We start from the raw sequence: 8,316 nt of genomic DNA, 5'->3' as shown, positions 1-8,316 counted from the left end.
TTTTTTTTTTTTTCTTCCATTTTATTTTCTTTGCTTTCCTTTCATTTCAGTTTCTTTCTCTTTCTTTCCCTTTCTTTCATCTTTTTTCCATTTTTCCATTTCCCCTTTTTCTTTTTCCCTTTCCTTTTCTTTCTTTCCCTTTCTTTCATTTTCGTTTGTTTCCTTTTTTTCCTATTTCTTTTCCTTACTTTCCCCTTTTTTCCCATTCTTTCCGTGTCTTTCCTTTTCCCCCATTTTTTGCCTCTCTTCCCCTCTCTCTGCTTTTTGCCCTTTCTTTCCTTTCCCCCCCTTTCGTTCTTTATCCCCCGTTCTTTCATTTTTTAATTTTCTTCTCCCTTCCCCCTTTCTTTATCTTTCCCCCCTTTCTTTATCTTTCCCCCCTTTCTTTTCTTTTTCCCTTTCCTTTTTCCCCAATTTTTCTTGTTTTTTAGTTTCTTAACCTTTTCCCCCTTTCTTTACCTTTTTTTCTCTTTCTTTCCTTTTTTCCCTTTCCCCTCACCGATGCTAACAAAGTACCTCTCCTCGCAGCCCACTTCACTCCCACTCCACCCTCCCCAGTTCTCCTCGGCCACAGAGCCCCTTTCCAGGGGAGAGAGATTATTCCACCAGGCAGGGCAGGGGAAAGGCACTGAGCAGCAGCATGAGGCTGTGGGTAGCCCCACTGCCACAGGGATGGGCACTGGGCAAGGATCCCCATGGCAGGTCCTTCCTGCTGCCCTCCGCCTGCCAGAGGTTGGGGTTTTTTTTATAAACCATGGGGACAGGAAAGCCCCCAACATACCACTTGCTGTGGGCAGCACGGATTTCTGCAGCTGAATCCTTACTGTTGGGAGATGTCTACCTGCCCAAATCGCCTGTCGCTGCCAGCACCATTCACGTAAGGCCAGAGCAAAGTGTTCACCCCTGGCTGGGGAAGGAGTGGCTTTCTACAGGTTTTTGACTCATACAAGCAGTAAAAAGAATGAGCCTCATCCCTCAACAGCTGGAAAACAGCTACTTAGTGCCAACAACACAGAGGAGTGTAATTTTCCTTTCCACCCCGGTACCGGAGGCATCGATACTGAAGGATTTTGGAGACCTTGAAATGCTTTGCTCGTCACCGACAGCCTTCTGCATGCAGCAAAGTGGCGGCGCAGTGCTTCGCTGGCTGCCTGCACTTACACTCCCCTTCACTCTCCTTTCTTTATTTCAGTAATGGCACAAGGAATCAGTGTCAGGGGTAGCTGGGGCAAACTTCTGGGCTTCACTGAGCGTGCTGCTGCCGTGTATGCATCTCCTATTAAAGCCACAGATTCCCATCTCCGATTGCCTCTTTGTGTCTGTACTTGTGCGTGATACCTGTGTCATGCTCCAGTAATTCCTGACAGGAATGGGGAGAAACGTTATCCTGGCCTGGAGGAAGCTTAAGAAGGTGCTTTGCCAGGATGGATCCTTCTAGTCTTCAAGGAGGTAAAGATAAAATTGTAACAGCACCCTGAGAAAGTTGAGGTGCAAATTAATTTGCGGAGCTTTTTGAGGGATGCATGTTGGTACTGTGCTAAAAGCAAGCTCAGGAAGGGCTTTGGAGAGGAGAATAAGCTCCGACAGCCAAAAGTACCCCCAAAGTGATGATTAAACTCTTTCCTATGCCAAAGCTTTTCTACCATGCCCCACCGTGGAGCTCCCCCCGCTTCCTCCACACCAAATAACCCATTGTACATGGCGTGAATATTTCTATCCCTGGTGTCCCACGGGAAGGGGTGGGTGTGTGGATGCATGAACCCATTTTCTTCCAGAGGTTGGTAGTGGCATAGCTGCCTTAACTGCCCCGCATCGCTCCTGAGCTGATGGCCTGGGAGGTGCAGGGGACAAAACCAATGGCCCTGGGGGAGGCCGGGGAGGCAGCGGGGCAGGGGGCAGAAGGTGAGGCTCATTTCAAAAGAGGTTGCCAGGACTTTCTGTCACCCCTGGGTCCAATCTGAGACATCATTAGCAAACTAATAAAATAGCTGCAGATGTTGAGCCAACGGCAGAGCATGTTTCTCGGGAGCATCCTGACAAATTCCTTGGTTTGGAAAGTCATCAGCTCACCCCTGCTTTTCTCTTTGTTTTATCCCCTTTCCCACCTTCCCCCCACATCTCTTCCCTCCTATCTAGTTTTTTAGGGGGAGAAGAAGGAAAAGGACTGGGAAGGGCCTTTTGCGTAAGGGAAGGCAAAAATCCAATGCCTGAGCTGGAGAAATGCCCATGTCCAACCCCACAGCATGGCTGCCAGAGCCAGGAGACACGTAGAGACCCTGAAAGAAATAAAATCAGCGGGAGGCAGGTGCTTCCCTGCCTGTGGGCTGGAGCGGGGGTGTGTAGTGCTTTCCCCTGGCACGAGGATGCGAGGAGGAGGAATACATCAACCAGGGTGACAGGCTCTGCCGCTGCAGAAACGGGGCCGGGGTTTCCACAGAAATAAGAACCCCCTGTGCCCAGCAGGAGGTTATATCTGCTGAAGTGCCTCTTAACCTTTTCTATATCCTGTTACTAAAGGGGAAAAAAAAAACCAACAAACCCACATGAGGTGTTCCTGCCTCTTCACCTGACCATAAAGAAAAAAATAAAAAGAGAGGATGCTATTACCGAGCTCTCCAAGACATTGGGATCCATCAAACCAGACGAGCTTTGTCCTAGCAAAAAGCCAAGCATCAGCCAGGTCCTGGGAGAGAGAGAGGGCAGGAGGAGGAGTGAGTGGAAGGCAAAGTTGCACAAACTGTGGCTACAGGATAGGGCGCTTGCTCCGGGTTCTTGAGGCTCTGGGTTACAATATTGCAGGGACGGGTATTTTAGCTGCTGTTGACGCACCAACTGCTGGTTTCACTGGGAATGCTGAGGCTACTTGAGCAAAATCTGTACTCGTTGATGCATTTCTTTAAAATTGGGAGCATCTTCTTTGTGCTGCACTGTGTCCTCTGCTCCCACGCCCCAGAAATGTTATGCCACTTTGCACATTTAGCGCAATTCAGTAGAGCCAATCCCCCACCTGACAGCAATACTCTTCCCTCAGATGAAACTGGGGATATTTTGGGTCAGGAATGGCTCCTGCTGCGGCAAGGCAAGGGCATGCCATCTCGGTGTGCAAGTGGCCAAAGGGATGGGATGCTGTGTCCATTTGCAGGCAAGGCCGTGGACGATGAAAAAGGGGGCTGGGACACATCAGGTTTTGGGGTGCGGCAGGGTTTGGGATGCAGCAGGGTTTGGGATGTGTAAGGTCTTGAGATGCTGAAATGCCCTGGGGTTTCAGGGCTTCCTGCGGGGTGCAGGAATCTGTCCCCACTCTACCACCTCTGTCGCCTTCCTTTTAATCCACTCCACCCTGCGAAGGGCCCCGCAAGCATGTCCGGGCTCTGCCCAGATGTCCAGCCTGCAGCGAGGACACTCCTGGGCTCTGCTGCCCGGGAGCTGGAGAGGGACGAGAGATGGGTCCGTGCTACAGCAGGGAGCAAAGAGAGAGCCGGCATATTTTCCCCAAGTTACTTATTAACCACTGTTCATTTGACAGGATCAATATTTCAAGCGAGGGAGTAAACACTTAAGAAGCACCACTCTGCTTTGCTCTCTTTTCCTTTGCAAAATGATTTATTTTCTAAAATGCATCTGCCTGGAAAGGAGGCAGCGCCTGGAGCCCGGTGGCTTTTATCTGCGGGATATGCAAAGCACATTTATTTCGTCTTTTATCTCTCATATTGCATGTTGATCCCATACATATAGATTGATTTTGTTCAGGTAGATAATGAAAAGTCAAGTGGAAAATTTACACAAAGGCACTCAGGATCTCGACTTTCTATTGGTATATAAATTGGTTTATTACTTCATTCCCTTAAACAGGGACTTTCACACTGGGGAACACTTTAAAATATATCATGTTTAAACACAAAACCATTTACCTTTCATGTGTTTTTTTTCCATCAGTAATTTCCTTGCCACTTTTGTTAATTACCAAAGATATTTGTGTTTAAACAAGGGCTTGCTCCTTCTCGATCCCTCCAGCAATTCATCTTCCTCCTCTCGTTCCCGTCGCCCGAAAAGTCCTAACGGGAGATTTCCGAGCCGCCGGCCGTGCCCGCCGTGCCGACATGTTGAGTGCCGGGGCTGACAATACCTCAGGAGCTTTTATTAATTCCCTATAAGCGGCTTTCATTTTGCCACCCTCGCCCGGCATCAGGCGCGCCGCCTCGGCGGTGAATAGAGGGCACTGTATGTGAGAGCACAGCTTGGAACAAAAAAGAAAAAAAAAACCCACCAAAAAACCTAGAGGAAACATTATTAATAAACATCTTCTGGACATTTGGTGGCTGGTATAGGCTGCTCCAGCTTAAAGCAATTAATTCAGGATACTGACATAAACTCTCCAGCTCTTTGACAGCTTGGAGCTGAAATAAAAATGCTAGTTCTCCAGGGAAAAGGAGAGGATAGTTGGCTCTTTTCTGGACTGTTTGCTTATAGGCCCAGAGAGCAATCTTCCTCGCAGAATGAAATGCAAGGACACAAACAATGTACCAGGGAGAGAATAGGAGATGGGAATGAACAGTTTGAACTATTTGCTCAGCAGAAGGGCAGCCACAATGCTCGGCCAATGGCTTTCCCATGCATCAACCCGGCTTCTTAGCCCCTTTTGTTGTTCAGCCTCTTCCTCCGGCCAGATAAGAGCACAGCTGCGGCGTCGCGGCTAAGTCAGGCCTTCTACTTATCCACCCAAATCTCGGGTTGCCTTTACTGTATTTCCCCCCTGCAAAAAGCCCTCCCTGGTGTATCGGATGCTGTATTAGGGCCACTCGCCAGCGCTCGGGGCGATTCATCCCTTGCAGCTTGCTTTTGCTTCTTCGGGGATGGCTAGCAAACCCATTTTGGGCACCCACCATTGTCACTGCCTTCCCTCATCCCCTGCTCTGATCTCCCTTTTCCCACCGAGTCGCACCGGGCTGCCTGGCTGGGAAAGAGACCGAAGCAACAGCAATGCCCCCTGGCACGCGTGTGCCCCTCGCCGTCCTTACGCACACGTGTGCAATCGCGCCCTGGCTCAGAGCAAGCAGTCCCAGCTCCACAAGCCCCACGCTCCGAGAGATAAAGGACGTTGCCATCGCGGGCTGGAGACGCAGAGCTGCAAAAAGTGACATTTCGTAGCTCCATAAAGGCACAACCAGCCTCCAGTGTTTTCCTAGCACAAGCACGCGTCGTCCTTGCGGTGCGGCGGTGGGATCTATCTCTTGCTACCTGGGTATAAGCGATGGCAAGCGCTGATGGCAATATCCTTACAGGGGCACGTCCTGCTGCCTTCAGGCAGCGCCTCCATCCCCCTTCCTTCCCCGCGCCCAGTGTCGCTGAAGATCACCCTTCCTCCTCTAATCCGCCCAGGCCACCACTTGCTTTGCTTTAACGATGTCATTGCTGATCGGGCAAGCAAATGCTGTAATTAAAAATAAATACGTAGCAAGGTCGGACGGTACGGCACAGGCTGGTCTTACTGTCTGAGCTCAGCGCTGATGCCGATGGGGATGCTTTGCTATTTTTATTCTTTGTCCTACCCCAGGCTGTTGGTTTTGGGAGCCGGGCTGCACCGCACGGTTCTGTTGTAATAAGGTTTATTTAGCTTGAAAGGGTTTTACGAGGTGAAAAGGCAAAAACGCTGAGGACTAAAGAAAATGCCTGCCTGGCTGAGCTCACATTCAGCATTTGTAGTCACAGAGCACACCTGCAGGAAATACCGAGTTTAAACACTGCTTCTGTTACAAAAATCTGAGAAACCGACGGGGCTTTTTTTTTTGTTAGTTGGTTGTTGTTTTTTTTTTTTCCCCTTTTCCTTCTTCTTCCCTGGTGGGTGGTCAGGAGGACGGGCTGAAAAGCAGGAGGGCTCCTATTGTCTCTGCGCTGCCTTAAGAGCTGACCCCACGTGTCCCTGAAGTCACGGAGCACCTGGCTGTGCCCTGCTGCCGGGGATGCTGCGGCGCCCCGATGAGCCCCGGCACCGGTGGGACGAATCCATCGCAAGCAAATAATAGCGGTCAGAGGTGTCTGGCCATGCAATGCCACAAGAAAAGAGTTTTTATGACTTCACAGCGGCAGTATTTTAATGCCCAAGAGGTATCATATCACCCCTCATGGTTGGGCTATTCTGTTTTATTTAATCGTATTCGTATTTCATAGAATATCTCAAGTGGGAAGGGACCCGTAAGGATCATTGAGTCAAATTTGATTTCCATTTTGAAGGCACGGCGCTAAAGAAAAACTGACTCTGCTGTTCATTTTAGGGTGCTCAGGCTTTGCCGTTTCACCAACAGCTTGAGCCTCATACGTGACAGCTAGGGAGAGGCCCCCTAAAATGGGACAAACCTGCCCAAACCAAGCCCAACCCACCACCCAAAAAGGGTGAGGATTAAGCCCGGAGGATCGGTTGGAGCAGCTCTACAAGCATCCAAAGCAGAGTAATCCCAGCGGCTTGCAGCCAGGCAGCATCTCTGCCCCTGCCAGAGCGGCATCTCGCCCACCTCGGGGCATCGATCTGCTCCCGGCCCAGATGGGTTAATTAATGAGACATTAAAGAGGCGGAATGACACTTCCCACCACTCACTTACGGTGCTAATTTCCAAACCACTCCGCCATAGACAAAGAGAAAGTGCAGTTAGTGCAGAGTAATTTGCGCTGTGTTCCCGGCGAATGAATTTAGGGGAGCAAATATAGTTATGCAGAATTTAAATTAAAGTTGACACTAATGTAAATACAGCAATGCAACTGCATGTTTAAGAAATATGATGAGGCTACGGTTTTAATCAGGTCCTTTTAACTCAGGTGGCATTTTAAATCCTTGCCATTTAAATTGGATAAAATCCATAAGCTGGGAGAAGGAGCATCAGAGAGAAAGTCCACTGGCACGGCTGTGGAGCATGGACCAGGTCTGCCCCAGCTCAGAAGACCTCCTCACCTGGAGAAGGGTGGGGAGAGCATCCCCATGGCCCCTCTGGAGACTGCCTGTCCTGGCTACAGCCCAGCTCTGAAACTCAACAGCTCTCTGACCCTCCTACATCCATTGCATTGACATCTCATGGTAACACAGGGACCTGTGTCCAGGTCATCCAAAATATGACATAAACCCAACAATCAAACCCCAGAGCATCCCAAACCGGAGCCAACACTACTCGTCTTCCCCTTGCGCCTGTGCAGCATGAATTTTAGGGGTGGTGATGTGTGTCTGTCAACACCTGCCAAAGTTACCCAGCCGCTTTTGAAGGCTCTGCTTCCGGCCTAAATCATAGACATGGGGCTTGGGGGGTAAAAAAAGAAATTAAAAAAAAAAAGAAAAAAAAGGAAGAAAGAAAAAAAGCAAAGAGGAAAGAACAGAGCCCGCCTCACCTACTTCAAAGCGGGGTGATCCTGAACGGGAGCACGGGTGCTCCGCAATAACAATAGGCATTAACTGACACACGGCAGGAGCTACTTAACAGGAGCTTTGTAACCTGGCAAGACCCAGAGTCATTTCTGTTACAGTTACCGGAACAATATATTTGGCGATTGAATTCTTCTGTCTTTTTTTTTTTTTTTTTTTTCCAAAGGGAATATAATGCCTCTGGCAGGAACACGCTGCCAGCACAGCTCTGCTGCCCGTTTCTCTGCCATGAGATAAGGTGCCTTGGCGTAAGCCACCACCTCCGCCACTGCCCAAGTGGTGCCAGGGCTCGCTCCCTTGCCAAACCGGGGCGGCCGCATCCTGGCTGGCTGCTGGGCCCTGTCCCTGTCCCCCGTGGACCCCTCTCCTGGGGATGGGGACAGGCTTCGCCCAGCCAAGGCAGAGCTGCGCTGGGGCACGCTGCTTCTTCGCTTGGGTCATGTTGCTCCTGGGCTCGGGCAGGTCCTGCAAACGCGATGGCGGGAACCGGCGGGAGAAGCAAGATGTGATGAAGAAGACGTGCTGAAATAGCATCAACCGTTCTTCGCATCAAGCCATCCCATGCATCCATTTTGCAGGTGGTGCTGGGACAGGGCTAGAGCAAACACGTATTGCTTCGCCTCCACTCGTTTTCCCCAAAAAGCGTGGCTCAGATGAATGGTAGAGAAGACAGGGGAGAAAACACCCTTGTCAGGTATTTTCCTTTTTTTTTTTCAGAGGTGTTGGTGTTAACCAAACCGCATATGCTTCATGCAGCAATTACGGCCCAGAACAGTGACCTGTGATCTGCCTCCATACATGTGCACGCAGTTCAGTTAAGCTTCATTCTCTTCTTCCCTACTATAAATTAAAGCCTACAGCTGAGAAGGGGAAGCAGCCCGTACCATGGCTGAGCTGGGTCACTACTCAAA

The sequence above is a fragment of the Charadrius vociferus genome, unplaced genomic scaffold (genome assembly GCF_000708025.1).
Source record: "Charadrius vociferus isolate BGI_N301 unplaced genomic scaffold, ASM70802v2 scaffold455, whole genome shotgun sequence".
Lineage (NCBI taxonomy): Eukaryota > Metazoa > Chordata > Aves > Charadriiformes > Charadriidae > Charadrius > Charadrius vociferus.
This window is presented reverse-complemented; position numbering follows the sequence as displayed.